This window comes from Cinclus cinclus, chromosome 8, assembly GCF_963662255.1.
Source record: "Cinclus cinclus chromosome 8, bCinCin1.1, whole genome shotgun sequence".
Classification (NCBI taxonomy): domain Eukaryota; kingdom Metazoa; phylum Chordata; class Aves; order Passeriformes; family Cinclidae; genus Cinclus; species Cinclus cinclus.
In genome coordinates this window covers 14,811,766-14,828,172 of record NC_085053.1, presented here as the reverse complement: position 1 = coordinate 14,828,172, position 16,407 = coordinate 14,811,766, and the positions used below count along the sequence as shown (strand labels likewise).

The 16,407-nt window shown below is 41.2% G+C and overlaps 1 protein-coding gene across 2 annotated transcripts in view; it reads right to left on the bottom strand.

Moving 5' to 3' along the window:
• ZNF644 (zinc finger protein 644) overlaps nt 1-12,098 on the bottom strand; it is a 48,585-nt gene extending 36,487 nt beyond the window's left edge. The window contains exon 1 of one of the 2 annotated variants that reach the window (XM_062497074.1): nt 12,038-12,098. The gene's annotated coding sequence lies outside the window, so the exon portion shown is untranslated. The remainder of the gene's footprint in view (nt 1-12,037) is intronic. The other variant, XM_062497075.1, reaches the window with a different exon arrangement.
• Between the last annotated feature and the right edge of the window lie 4,309 nt (nt 12,099-16,407).

Here is a 16,407-nt window from a genome sequence, read left to right as displayed (position 1 = left end):
TGGCTGTTCCCTTTTTCAAAAACCCCAAACGACCGATCCCGCCATTTAGGAGACGGAACAGTTTGCTACTACAAGATACTTTAAAGGGGAGAGCAGCGCTGCAGTTCACTATTTTCACCTGCAGGCGCTGAGAACACAGACCCAGCGCAGGACCGCCGGAGCAGGCAGTGCCTCCCTCGGTCACCGCACCGACAGCAGCCACCGGCCCTGGCAGATCACAGACTACAACACCAAAGCCAGTGCTGGAGCCAAAAACTACTTCTTAACACACTTACTCTGAATATCGCTAGATTTTCTACGTTAAGACAAATTAGTGTAAACGTTAATTCCCAAGTTTTCCTCTGTGCTTCTAAAGTCTTACAAATGGCAAAACTTGAAACACTTCCCTGAATTAAGACTGCAAAGCAGATTTTTTTTTTAAAGTTGAGCCTAAAATCCTCCAGCTCAAAATTAGTGATAAATTACTATTTTCTTCTTCCAAAAAAATAAAAAATTCTCCTTCTTGCTATCATGACAGTTTGAAAGAAAGCAGTAGAGAACAGAAAGTGAATTACATAAACATTTGTAACAGCAATGGCAGGAAATGGTGCACTGGTATTAGCACTAAGTACTCCCTACAAAACAGGATCCTAATCCCAAATTCAGTTCCTCACAAGTTTGTTCCAGTTGAAAGGGTAGCTATGCTGGGATCACGAGCTCTAATGCCTGCTGCTGTCTGTCTAGACAGCGTTTCTGACATCTCCTGAGCATAGCAGGAAAGGGAATCTCCTGTTCCTACCTTCAAAGGAAGTTCATTTTCTGTGCCCATGAAAATGTAAAATCTAACAAAAAATGCCTAGAGATTTCATCCACGCTTTTCATAAGTATCCGCAAAGCTTTGCTCATGAAGTGCTAAGAAATGGCTCATATATAAGGGCTTGCACTTAAAATGAAGGTAGGCTTATGGGGAACTCTGAATTGGTGTGGCAGAGATTCTATTCTGATATCCCTATGACAGTACCTTCCAGCAGAGGAGAGAGTAGACACTCAAGGGTATCATTCCCTGTAAACAGCACTGCTAACTCTCAAACAGCCTTCTTCCTTATCAGAGGACTAAGCTGTGACTACAAAGAATGTTCCAAGGGGAAGAAAATAACAACCGCCCAAAAAATACAAATTCCAAACCAATCACTTAAAAATTTAAATTCCAGCACTGCCATTCTTACAGCAAAAGCTTTTTTCCAAATAAAATATACACGTATTTCATACAATAGGATTCAGCCACCACTTAGCAGATTTGAAGTGAAGCTACAAAAGGCTTCCTAATTGGGTTGCCATACAAGCTATAATCTTTACAATCTAAGAAAAGAGCACTTTGGGGAGCCACATATACTTCCCTTCACTATGCAGGAGCCTGCTTTTTGGTGGCAGAGGAACGGTTTTGGTGAAGAAGGAAAGTTATAATATGCTGTCACCACTATCACTATAGCCATTAAAAATGTAAAAATCCATTCCATGCTGAGCTGCTCAATGTTCACCTTTGGTTTGGTGACACCAAGTTTCCAGCATTGTCTGTGGCCTACATAAATAGGTAAAAACTACTTCCTACCTTAGATAAGCTGTAGCAATGCAACAAAATTAAGTCAGCTGTGTTATATTTTACACGCCACGTTATATTTCATGCCTGATAGTTGCATTAGTGTTTTCTGAATAGGAACAACACACATCTTACAGCTGAGGTCATCCTAGCAGACCCGGCAAGCAAACTGGCAAATGTTTCCACATCCCTCTTTGAAATGTAGTTTGTGACCACCAGTTACTATCAGGAACACTCAATCGAGCCAGTCACACACCACCAGCACCACAACCACAGTTCAGGTCTGACACAGCACCCACCTCTCGTCACTAAGTTCCTATTCATGGTCCCGTGTTCCATTGGACAAGGTCCACGAGCTTTATTATTAATATTGTCATCATACAGGAAGGCTTCCTATAGTAAAATTTCACGGAGTTTACTAAAGCTACTGCCTTTGCTACAAAATTATTCCATGAAAAGCATTTTGCTAGGAAGCAGGTGTTTCAAGATCTACCCCAAGGATTCTACTCAAGTTATGCAGTATCTTGAGGTCTACTTTCTAAACTGTTTAATAAACATCTATAGAGTCTTCATGCAAGATTGCAAGAAGATGAAGCAGTTCTATGCAGGCTTCACTTTGAGATCAGGGTTTCATTAATCTTTCTCTTTTCAGCCTTGAACCCTTTAAATGCTTGTGGACTTGTTCACTTCCTTTTGTTTCAGGCAAAAGCTTAAAATCTTTGATTCTTTTGCTGTTTGAATTAGTTCTTCCAAATACACGAAGGCAAATGGAAAAACTTGGTATTTCCAACATGCCACACCAGTTATCCTCACTTGTGCATATCTAGCCTGTTGGCTGTCCTTAGGTATTTCATCCAGTTGGAGCTGAAGAATCCATATATTCTTCATTTGTCAGTTTTCCTAACCAGAGCAGGTTTCCCAACCGAACTTTCAAAAGTAGCTCAAAAAACAGAAGAGACAAGACAGATACTCCAAGCCTGTTTCATATGCTTTACAATTGATTACTGGGATAGCACTGAAGAACTGGATCTGCATGGACTAAGACTGCATAAAATCAAAGAGTATAAATGGCACAAGTCAGTCACATCATTACTGTTTCAGAATAGAGACACAGTTTATTAATTGAAGCAAAGAAACCCACTCTAAAAAGGACATAATTCCAAGACGAAAATATTTTCTTCTAGCAAGTAAACAGTATTTGCATTAATAACAAAACTTCTTAAATCAAGCCAAAGTGAACACCAAAGATAAAGGAAACTTTGCCATTGTCTTGGACATTCACAGTTAAAATAAAACGCTCCTGAATACCTTGTTCAAAGGCTTCATAAATTCCCAATGACTAATATGTCCCAAAGCTCAGTGCTCTACATCAACAGAGGTTCTGTGCCTTCTTTTGGGCCCATAAATAGAGCTATTTTCCTACCCACTGGCCCCAGAGCTACTGTGTTTCCTCATTATTGGGCATTTTGTAAGCATACAAGTTAGATCTCAAGACCTCATGTTTGTTTTCCACTGAAAAAATACAACCAACACTTAAACGTTGTGAGAATATGTATGAATATGAAATCCAGTTTAAATGGATAAAAGGAGCAAGAGTAACTTTTCCTTAAGTTCAAAAAGAACATATAGAAGCACACGAAATTAAAGCGATTCTGATAAAAAGGTTCAGAACTTATTCAGTACCTACTTAATCAACCTTAAATAGCTTCAGAGAAAACAAGAGCCATGAAAGACTCTGCAGAACTCTGATAAAAGTTCAGAAATACATAAGGTATTGTTACAAATTTGAGAAATAACCTGCCTTTATCCTCAGATTCACAACACCAAAGAAATTCCGAGAACAAATAAAACAGAAAACAAAGGAAGTTACACCACAAAACAGGTTAGCTTCTCCACAATTAAGCCTTCAGAATATTCTAACCAAAGCTCTTCCTTGAACTAGAAAACTGTTTGGAATTTACAATATTTAGAGGAAAAATGTGGTATTAGTATCTTTGACTTTTTAATGAGATATAGGCAGCCACAAACCACTCAGATTTGTACTTTAGTCTTGAAATGCCAAGAGCGTTTTGGGGTGGAGGGTTTTTTGTTGTTTTCTGGCCAGCGTTTTTTTTTGGTTTTTTTGGAGGGGGGGTGGAAGTGAGGTGGGTTTTTTACACTAACAGGATTGTCCTGTGGAAATGTATTGGCAACTTTAACAGTTAACATTCTTTCAAACAGCTGCCTATTTAACATCGTACAGGTTTGGTTTTTATTTCTGAATATTAAAATCTCCTTTAAGGACAGGAAGAAATGCTAATGAATATACTATGACAGAAAACATGAAGAAGAGCCTCAAGCAGGTAAAAACCAGAGCACTGTTTCCAGCTGAAAAAGGCATTCTGGAAAATTACTTTTAAAAAATGAAGGTAAGTTAAGGTAAAACTGCCTGTCAGAACAAAAGTGAAATCACAGAGATATTACTCTGGACAAAAGCACCCTAGCTTCCCAGTATTAGCATCACTAAGTTGCAAGAAAACTTTGATCAAAGAAGACCATGGAAACCACAACACAGGTGATCACTAATTAATCCACCCTCCTTTTTATTTACACCCTTTGAAAATAGTATGCATCAGCATGCTTCAGGAGCTGCTTACCAGATGGACCTAAAGCCAAGTTATTATAAATATATTAAATAGAACTTCATTTAAAATAGCACGCAGTATCCTAAAGATCAAAGTGATCACCTTGCAGAAGTCAAACAAACCTACTTTTCACTAAAAGGCTCCACAAGAAAAAAAATCCCAAAAAAAGCCAAACCCAAAAACAAACTCATCATTAATGCCCCAAATGACGTGAAGGAAGATCCTGCTGTGATACTGCAGTATTTCTTATTCAAAACTATCAACTCATCTCTCTAATTTCCTAATGGACATAGCTGAAATTCTCAAGAGACTACAGAACCTGGATGCCTTCAGTTTTATTGAATGTCAGTACATTATCCTAAATATTGCCTTCATTTAGAACTTTGTATGCTGTTCCAAAATACAGATTTCCAACTTTTAACTGTTCATCTATATACAAATATTGATAAATATCTGTAAAGATATACAGACAAAGAAACACAACTGCTTATTTGTTCTTGATGTAACTCCTTACTAGACAAGTCATCATCTCTGTTCACCTCTGGTAACACTTCACTGGACTAAAAAAATGGAAGGCAAATTCCAAAGTTGTTTTCAGTGTCTAAAAGATATTTCTAAAAGTGAATTATCCCAGCACCTGTATGATATTTTTAGAAATACTGCAGCGTTTCAGTTATATAGGAACCTGGGTGGCTTCTCCAAGCATCATTTCTATTTTCTGCATTCCCCTTTGTGCAAAAGTATGTTATGCTTTCAGTACTGCTGGCAGAACACTGAAAAGCAATAGCAGTCTTACCACTGTGGTAGAGAGGTACCTGGAGAACAATTTTTTTCTGGACAAGCCGTTCTTCTTCCTCTCCAAATTTCACACATGCCAGGAAAGAAACAACCTCTCTCATCCACCAACTCTTCCAGTCACATGTACAGCAGTGAGAATCACACTGAAATTCCACAGTAAGTCTCACCACCTCCAAAGTTTGGGAACAAGGGCCTGGCATTTAGGGGAATGTGGCACAGAACACTACAGATGTACCTACCTTACTCCAAAACACTAACAAAAGGAAAGGTCTCTAAGAATCCATGCTAAAGCAGCTCACCAACAATTCTACTACTTTTCATCACTTCAGTCACTACTGTCCAACACAGGCAAGGCTTTACAAGGACAGAAAAAGACAATCACTATCCTAAACCACTTTTGTAGGAGAAGTCAAATAAAACAGACATTCAATAGTTTCCTCTAAGTAAAGATCTAGAAAAAAACCATGGACAGTACCTACTATCTTTGGTTTATGTAACAACACAAGCAACCCTTCCACCTCAGTTTCTGTAGCATTTCAGTTCAACTTGCATTCCAGACATAGAAGTTCTATTCCCTCCCATTCTGTAACTGCCCCAAACCCTTCCAATTTTTTCACGGTGGCTTATCTAGGTTAATTTGCCATCACATTTCACCCCAACTTATCTTTCTCCTTTTTATCCCTGAAAAGAAACTGTCACAATATAATATGGTTTTTTTGTTAATATCTACCTGATTAGGGAGTTCTAACTGCCATTTTGTTCCCAACTTTCTACAAGATGAGAAACTGTTTTAGAAGTAATTTCAGAGTGCTAATATTCATTACAACTCATACACAGTGCAGTTATTTTCATTACATGCCACAGATTCTCAGTTTCAAAGTTTTGCCCAAGAACACAAAAGATCAGGTGATTTCAGTATGTCAATAAGCATACTAAGAAAAAGGAAGCAAGAGAGGGAAGAGTACTCACTTCAGTGTGGCAGAGAACTGTGAGAAGCCAGCTGCAGAACTGCCTCTTCCCACTCCCTATGACAGCACACACAGTCAAGACTTTCTCACATGAGAGACACTCACAGCTATGGTATTAAAACAAAAAATTCAGCACTTCTATGTGATTTATATATTGGAACTTAGCAGGCAGAGCTTGTCCTCTATTGAAAATATTGTTTCTAATACCAAGCTAAGTAGCAACAACAAAAATATACCTCTGTTGGAAAAAAATACTCCCCTTCCCTGCCCTCCCTGCTAATTATCACAGGGGAGAACACAGAATCTAGTGTCTTTGGTGAAGGCTCCAAAGAACATTCATAAGAATACACAATATTCTTATATGCATAAACAGAATAACCTACGTAAGTATAAACACAATAGTAAATGCAGTAACCTAAAACCACTGTTTTGGTTGTTGGGAGCCTTATTTTAGGATATAAATTCTATAAATTTCCAAATTCTTCTGACTGAAAAAGATAAATTCAGAAAACTAAGTTAATATCAGATACAGCTCTTGAAACTCTACAGTCACAAAACTGTTGTATATGCCCACATCTGAAAATTAAGCAAGGTATCAGCAATAAACATTATAAATATTGAGGGCTTTCCAAAAGTAAGTATCAAAAATTATGTCACATAGTGCTCCTAGGAGAGCTGAGTAGAAGCAGAAGCAAACAGCAGAAATATACAGAGGACAACCACTCCAGAAAAAAAAAAAAAAAAAAAAAAAAAAAGAACCTGATGCTAAAATAGAAAAAAACCCGAACAGCCAGAACACTCCAACCAAACCAATGAAAACCCTAAACCAAAACCACCACCCACCACCCACTGACTGCAGCCAGGCAAGCAACAGACACCAGCCACTTCCTACCAGAAGCAGCAAGGAGCAGCTTCAGAGCTGCCATGCTTTAGGAGCAGACATAATGATCAGTTTTCCAAAAGCAGTCACTTAGCCTCCTGTTGTTTGCCTCTTCTGGAAAAGTCACCCCTGTCCCTACCAAAGAGCCACAATGGGAAAGCAGATGGAATAAAGCACAACTCAATGCCAGCAATGTACCAAAATATTATTCTGTGAAAAGGCAGGCAGAAGGGACTCACCACTACGTTTTAGTGACTATATTTGCTAAGGAATTCCCTGTCTTTCACTCAGACTAAACTCAAACTACCAATGGATCCATCAGGTAAAAGTCTGTAAATAAAGGTAAATTACAGAAAATATATTTTTCTCTGGAAAGTATTTTTAGAAATGGTGCTTACAGTTGGTCCAGAAAACAGGGGAGGTACAATGATCTCAATTCATACCTTCAGCTACAACTGGACCAATCAATAAGGCATCTGTAATTCCACCCATCCTGTTTCCCAAAATGCGCCCTCTCCTGTCCCACTGCTTTGTGAAAATGAACATTATCAAGTAGCCATTTAAGGCAAGCAAAAAATACTCCAAAGCATCCAAATACTCACAAAATAGGGTCCCTTAATGAAGAAAAAAGAGCCAATTAAGTATGTTAAATATCTAACTTGTAGTATTCAGCATACTGAAAAGTTACAACACTAACAATGGACCTGAAATATTTCTAAACCCAGCCATCTGACCTTTATTCTGATTTGAGCATGAACTTCACAAACTGGATTGATTTTCAAGAAATAGTGAATTACTAAATAGCCCCTCATCCTTAAACTAGTTAATTATTTGTAAGACAAAGCATTCAATATCAATCAATAAACATCAACTAGAGAAGTCCATTTCCAGTATCTGGATTTAATATGAACCATCAGTTCCATACCGATAGCATTACAGTTACTTCTACTAGAGTGAGAGCTCTCTGTAATCCCAAATTTGCTCAAAACGATTGTATCACTTAACATTTAGTGTAACCAAAACATACATACACACTGTTAAGGCTCTGTCTTCCCCCACTTAACCTCACTGGCAATATAAGGGCATGGCTGCAACATTTTGTCAACCTAACAGCTGCTTTGTACAGTTGAACAGAAAGGCAGCACAACTGGATTTAAAAGAAATTATTTTATAATATATTTCATTATGCAATTTTTAAAAAGCTTGCTCTCCTTCTCTAGCACTACAGGAAAATCCTGTAGATTCTGCGTAGACTTTGTACCAAGATGAAATATTCACTACAAAACACTGAATTGCAGACCAGGTAAGTAACAAACCCTATCATGTTTTTTCAAACTTTGAAAAACAACGCATATTAGAAGTTTATGCAAACTCATTACATGGTCTTTCTTGATGGTGAACTGTGATTTGAGCATCCCACAGGATTACTGAGTCACTGCAGAGGTGCAGGGTATTTGTATCTGTTTTTATGTGGCCGTTTCACATCCTTGCCATCAAAGAGCTTGGGCATACCTTCTACCATCACTGCTTGCATGAAAGGTTCCTATTAAGTGATCTAAGGGACACAATGCATACAGGCATTAATGTTTATGTGAGCTTTCTGTCTGGGTTTTTCGTTGTTTTTTTTTTTTTTTTGTTAATTGGGCATAAAAGGATATTTCTTCGTGATACTACAAACTTAGGAAATCCTTTAACTCATTCTGATAGTATCTTTCTGTATATCAGACAGACTGAACAACAATCACAATTTCCACAGGTAACTAAAGCTCTTTATGCAGTACCAATATGAACTACATTGGTTAAAAATGAAGCAAGGAAAAATGTTAATTAACAAAAATCAGCTTTTAGATTTGGCTTATAGGCAGAGTGCTCAGGAAGACCAATTAATATATTTTCAGAGAAGACAAACTGGTTTTGGTTTATTTCACCAGGGATTCCTTTACACTCTGAAGTAGGGTGGACGTTATTTTCATCTGAACAAATCCGGTTTTGGAGGTTATGCCAAGTTTACTCAGCCTCAAAATCAATTTAAGTGAGTGCAACATTGTTTAATTTTAGTGTCATTTTCCCAGTCTCTGGATACATAATACAAAATGCTCTGCAATCCAGAGCACAAAGGAAAGTAATTGAATGTGGCTTGTAGCAACTAACATTGGAGCAGTGCATTTGGTGCTAAAAGAATAAAGGGAATAAAACAAATATATTAAGGCAGCTCTCTGATAGCCACATCACTTGAACTTTGCTAAAGATAAAAAGTTTCTTGAGAATGTAAAAATATGAGGGTGGTGTTACTGACATAGTAAATCAGCAGCTGTTCAAAAACCTTTAATTTCAAACCAACATCAGGTGAACCTGCAAACCAAGTGACATAACTTTTCTGTATTTTCTCCAGTTTTAAGTTAAGAGCTTTTAAAAGCCTGAAAGTGTTTGAAACTGATAACTGTGTGAGCACATGTGTGCTTTATTACTACTGAGAATTTTATTCCTTTTCCAATTCCATTTTCTCCATAAGTGACTTGAAAAGCCTTGAATTTAATAAGTATACACACTAGTAGGCTGTGGTAATACTTGCAAGCAAAAGCACAAGCTATTGCCCAAGATATTCCACTGGCAACCCTTGACTTCAGTGTCCATATGAAATTCAGTTATTTTAAAGTCAAAGGCATTGCCATTCTGGTTTAAAATCCTGTTTATTCAGCTGCTGATGCTCCTATGTCAATCAATCTTTTCTGTATTAAATAAGCTCACAAAGATGCTCCAAAGATGCTTTCTCTCTTACTAGCCAGGTCACCTGTTGAGAGTTCAACTCCCTTTTTGCATTAAGAACTTTCATACTTTCCTAGGCATATTGCTCCTAGTGATACCAAGCATAAATCAAACACTAGACTTCATGAAACTTAAAAATAAAAATAATAAAAAAAAAATGTCAGAGTAGTGCACCCTTGACTGTTTGGTTGGTTTTTGGTTTTTTTTTTTTTTACAGTGATATTTGCCCAGGACATTTTTTAATTAAAAAACAAAAAATCATGCAGACTGAACAAAAGGAAAAAAAAAAGGTATATAAATACAAGTCAAGTATCTCTGGTGACATTACAGGTGTTTTCCTCCAGAGAACTACTGTTCCTTGGGTTGGTCTTTCTGGTAAAAATGAAATCTGTTGGAATGAATATTAGACATCAGAAGAAACTATTCTAAGATATTCTGAAGATTATTAATTTCAATTCTTACTGTAATTCTTGTATAACACTGCACCATATCCCTCTGCAGTTACATTATACAGGTTTGCAACACCAGCTCTGACTCGAAGTCAGTGTAACAGGACTGTCACACTGCACTGCTCTTTGATGCACTCTGCTTAAACTCCTCTGCAATAAGAAAACTGCTGCATTTTCTCGTACCTGAGTGACCCACTAAAAGCTCTCCTAGATTTATTCTGCATTGTCTCATCAGTCCATTTATTCCATCCTCGAATCACCAACCTTGCACAAGTCAGGTAGTAAAGAATTCTACACAGAAGAATCACATTAAGTTACCAAAACAAGTGCTCTGAAGCACTTCACCCTCCACTGTGAAGAATCTTCCCTTTAAAATTTGTTTTATACTTTGAATCAAAAATTATGCTGCAACTTGTATTAAAAAACACTGTCAATTAATTAGTGCGTTCATTCATTACTCTATACAACATGAAATGACTTCTCACTCTAAAATCTGGTGCACATTCATTCCTCATATGCGTTTGAAAGCAAAGCTCCATGACACAATCTTCATAATTAAATTATGCGCTGGAAAGGGGGGCAGGAATCAGAATATCACCTCAAATGAGGTTTTGCTTAAAGGACTAGAGCTGCAAAGCACTGATGGAAACCTATTTTGATATATCATACTTGCTTTCCATTACCACTTGATTTGTCAGTTTACAGACCACAGTACCACGACAGAGGTATTGCCAATAGGCTGAAGGTTATACACAAGCAATAAGAAGATAAATAAAAACTTCCTACATTTCACACAAGTTCCATTTGTCAAGACGATGCTCATCTCTGCAAGCTGGTAACACAAACTTTGTCAGAGAAACTGCCAGATCCTGAAGCTGCTGGGAGCCCGAACACACGACTTTGATACCTGAATTGGTAACTTTTCCCTCGCTGTTGTAAACCACCTCCGCGCCAGGAGCTCTACCACGGCTCCCGGAGGGCACACCGGCAGCGCCGCGGCGGGCCGAGGACTCGCCAGCCCTTTGTACCGACACCAGGAGTTCCAGAGCCCCTCCGCTTCACACCAAGCAGGAAGGGAACGAAGGGGAGAGCGAGGAGCGCACGCTCCCCCTTGTCCTAGGACGGCAACACAACCTTTCCCGGGCTGGCCGCCAGCACAGGGGGGCAGCGCGGGCGGGACCCGCTCCAGGAAGACGCGCGGCGGAGCAAAGGCGGCCCTGCGGGACCCGCCGGGACGGGCGGCGGGGCACGGACGCCTGCGGGGCCCCCAGGGTGACCCGGCCACCCTCGAAGGACGGCATCGTCCCGCCCGGCCGCCCCGCCCGCGGGGCATTACCTGGCTCCCCCGGCCGCACCGTCGCTGGCCCGGCCCTAGGCCCCGAGCGGCGGCCCCGGGTTGCCCAGCTCCTCCGCGCCTGGCAATGGCGGCGGCCCCACTCCCCCTCCCCGCTCCGCGCTCACTGGCTGCGCCGCTTCATGTGACCGAACAAAACCCTCCTCGACACAGCCCTTTGTGTCCCGCCCGGCCGGGGCACCGGGAAAGCCGCTCGCCGGCTCGGGGAAGTGGCGAGGGGCGCTTGAAGGGACGGAGAGAGGCGACGGGCCGGGCTGGAGAAGGGCGGGCCGGGGAGGGCAGCGCTCTGCCGCGGCCGCTCGATCTCCGCCACGCCACCGCCGCCCAGGCCTGGCCACTTACCGCGGCGGGGGCGGCTGCGGCCGAGCCGCGGTGCCGCACCAGGTCGGAGGTGGCCGCCATGTTCCCGATGCGGCAGGATGGGGCAGAGCCGCCCGCTCCGCCACCCGCCGCTAGGGCGGCCGGCCCGGCCCGGCCCGGATTGGGTGCCCTCCGCTCGGCCCCGGGCCGCGCCCCCCGGCCCGCGGGGCTCCGCGCCTCCCGCTCTCCTCCCTCGCTCGGCGGCCGGGCGGGGGCGGCGGGGGCGCGATACGAAAAAAATAAATCGTAACGGGAAACTCACGGGCTCGCCGGGCTGTGCGTCACGCCGGGGTTACGTCCTGCGCGCGCCGTCCTGACGTCATCGCGCAAGCCTCCCGACCGCCCCGCCGCTCCGCGCGCGGCTACACGCACACGGACACACGCGCCCCGCGGCGGGCGAAGGGCGCACGCGCGCGGCGTCCCCTCCCTTCCCCCGCAGTGAGCGCGCGCCCCGTCCCCACCGCGACGGGCGCGCGCCTGTCCCGGTCCCGGGCGCGGCCCCGCGGGCTCGGAGGAAACGTCCCGGCGGGCGGCGCCCCAAACGCGCGGGGCGCTCAACACCGGCTGCCGGCGCGCCCTGCCGGCCCCCCCTTCCCACAGCCTGGGAAACCAGGTCAGGTGCGGCAGGATCTGCGCCGGAGCGCTGCCGAGCCAGCGAGGAGGCAGAGGCAGGCTCAGGCTGCGGCTCAGGCTGCTGCGGACGGTGCCCCGGGCGCGGGGAACCGGAGCGCAGCGGGCAGGGCCCGGGGCACGGGCGGCCAGGAGGTGACAGGAGGACACGATCGGTGCCATTCTCTCCTCAGGTTAATGCTGCTGAAGCAAACCCCGGCTCGCAGAGGGAATTCTCCCAGAATCGGGGGAGAATGCTAAACGTGTAGACATTGCTCAGAGCAGTTAATTTTTTCCCTTCAGACTTGCTGGGCCCGGGAGATTTCACACTAGAGAAGCTGATAAACACAACGTCAGAGGTGTGAGCGGTGGTCAGAGGGCTGCGGGAGACAACAGATGTCAGGAGAGACACATATAATTCAAAAGGGGGGATTAGGTAGAGCCAGGCACTGTCAATCATTCCGGCCTCCATTCCCAGAAAAGTACTGAAGCAAATAATCACACATCTTTAAGTACATGATAGTTAATGAAGTGATAAGTTACAGCCAACACACATTTGTCAAAAAAATCACATCAAGCCAAACTCATCCCAAGCTGCGACAGGGGAACAGGCCTTGGATGTGAGTCGTGCTCGGTTGGTTATGGCTTGACTTAAGTAAGGTTTCTGACACCACCTCAGAGAAGTCTTAATTGAGCAAGCATAAGACACAACATAATGAAATTACTTCAGTGGTGCAAAATTACATCAGCAACGTTTCGCCGTGATAAATAGCAGGACAGAAAATACGGTTCCCTGGAGGTGGGTATGTCCTGAGTGTGATACCAAGTCTAATTAAACAAGTGACAGAATACAGTTTATACGGATTGGATTTGCCAACAGTGCCAAACTGGCGGAGCTTGGAAGTGTGTTACAGCACAAGAAAAGAATTCAAAACCTTCCTGAAAAAGTAGTTGCAGAAATATGAAGCAATTGAATAAATACAAGTGCCAACTTCAACATTTAAGCAGGAAAATAACAATTGCACAATTGCAAGACTGGGAACAGATGAATAAATACCAGGTTTACAGAAAAGGGGCTGGGGATCAGAGTAAATAACAAACTGAACATGCATCAACAATGTCACACCATTGTGAAAAAAGCTGCAGTACAGAAAGATGCATAAACAGAACTGTCATATCTAGGACATAGGAGGAATTCCTCATCTTTAATACTGGTGAAGCCTCATCTGTATGTTCAGGTTTGGCCTCTGCATTTCAAGAAAAATTTCTTTCAAAACTTCCAGTAGAAGACAGTACAAGGAAGGGGGGGGGGGGGGGGGGGGGAAATTCACCATTTAAGAAAATGTGACCCTAATTCAAAATAGGAATGTGTGAGATTATTTAGTCTAGAGAATAAAAGACCATGGGCAGAAAAATCCATTGTTCACTGAGTCCACTGCAGACAAGGCTAAACATAATAGCTTTAAACTGTACTGAGAAATTTCAGTGAGACATTAGGAACAGTTCTGTTATGATATGGATAAATAAAACTGGCATATATTCTCTACAGGATCCTGGAAATGTTATTAGTATGGTTTTTAATATTAAATTAAATACCTGTAACAAAAATACAGAAGCATTTGACTGCTGTGAAGTAATGGAGGCACACTAGGTAATAACTGTTTTCAGCATAATTTTCTGTAGCTGCAGTTACTATCCAGATACCCAGATATCTGTTCTGATCCTATTTTTTTTCTGACAAAAGTGAATCCCAGAGGCATTTAAACATTTAATGTGTTGTCATGATATTATGCACAGGTGTAGATATCCCCTTTGGGAGTCTTTGTCATGTTACAATCAGTATAGCTGTGTGGCAACATGTCACATGCTCAGCTAATTTGCTAATTTATAAACTTATATATCACTATACATTGCACATTTTAAAATAATGTGTGTGTTAGTGCTGGTGTAACCATCGTCTATCACAGCTTCTGCTTTTCTTTGCTTTTTCTCCATGGTACCAGAGGCTAATTTTCCCCAAAATCCATTAAGTTCAGTGGTTTCTCTGGAGTTTGCCAGTTAGGAGAAGGCAGCGTGAGTAGTTTATGTTGTGGGACTGAGACCCACCAAACTCAATTCATTAGAGATGACTAAAAGGCCATTAAATAGGCCAATTTTCAATCTCCACTGAGTTACACTGAATTCAAACTGACAGCCCACAGGCAAAAGGCTATGAATTTCATTAACAGTACCCCAAAGCATTCAGTCCCCTAATGAGTGCTAATATTATTCTTCTGAGAATTAAGCTTGTTTTCTGAAAATATACATTTCTAAAATTGAGTTCTAATTATTTTGGCGCTTGTAAGGACAGTTTTTCCCCTGCTCTTAAACACAAGAAATATTATCATCTTGTGCAATCCACAGATTCCTTCTAAGATTCTTACATCATATGTGCTCCATGCTAACCAAAATACAAACAATAAAAAGGTAAAAAAAGCAAACATTAATACTACCCTTAAGTTTCCTGCTGAGAATCATATATTTTATTGCATGCAATTATTGTAAGGTCATCACACTTACTTAAATTATTTTGTCATGTGGAAGGTAAAATTTGAGGAATAACAATTCTTGCTTCAATTCTGCAATTAATAACTGAAGGAAATAATCAAATTCCATAAAAGTATTAACTGATAGAAAATGCAGTGTTTAATTATATTTCACAGCTATTTGTGAACAAGTAAAATGCTTAGCATAAGAAAACCCAAACTTCAGTTCTAATGCTGCCAAATCCCACAATTTATTAATAGTTTAAAGATATCTAGCAATTTTTTAATCTCTCAACTTAATACTTGATCTAAGAGGCCCAATTCCATTAGCACCAATGGACTCTTAAAAATGCTTATGATTCACATAATCTGTGGATCAAAAGAAAAATCCACATTTGGTGTGAATGAATAGAGCACATAAATGCAATATTTCATTAAAATGGCAGTGTGGTAAAATATTATGTCCAGTGGTGTCAGGAATCTTTTTTGATTTCTAATTCCACTTCTATTGCCATGTGAAACGTATATGTCTGTGAAAAGTAGTAGATCATCTTATAGGTTGCCTGATGGATTAGGAAAACCTGAAAAATGGACACAAAATTGGGATTTCATGTCTGCACAAAATAGAAACTTCAGGACCAGTGAAGCATTCCAATGTCACTAAAAGAAAATGTATGACCAGTAGAGAACCACACAATAGGATTCTTGAAAATCAAACCAGATACTACACAGCTGGCTTTCTGTTTGCAGAATTCTGGCTGTGTCCTGTATTATTTCTCCACCAATGCAGACAAGGCCTAATAATGGTTAAAACAGCATTTGAAAATCTCTTGAGAGAATGATGCTGCCTAGTTCCTCCTGGTCTTCAACAGGGCTATAAAAAGCTTAAACCAAGGCAGGTTCTTTCAAGTTAGCAGCAAAGTATGATTAACTGGAACCATTTTAGAAACTGTTTCTTCATATAAACGTTTTTGTAGCTGAAGCTGCAGAGGGAGAGTTGGAACAGGTTTAAGCTGAAGCATTTTGAAGGAAAGAAAGACTGCAAATGCCTCCTTGTAACACATAGCAAAATCCCAAATGCCTGGAGGGAAAAACTTTTTAATGATAATTTCTTACATTTATATAGCACCTTTAATTCCCTAGGACCCCAAGCACTTCATTAACTCAATGCAAAAAGCTTCACCATGGAAATATAGCCACTATATGCATAATTCCTTGAAAATTTCATATTCTGTTGACACATACTCTGGTTATCCTGTGTACAGCAAACAAAACAACAACAGATAAAATATTAAGCTGTATAATTTTGAGTTGTAGAACAATTTAAGGCTGTATGGTTTACAAAATGCTGTCATGTAATAGATACATCACATTTAGCCCATTCATTTTCCTTCTCCATTTGCTATTTCAATCTCATCTTTATACCATAGCCCTTGGTAGAAAATTTTGTCTTCCATAACATTTGCAAAATTGAAATGATTCTTGATGTCTGAATTTC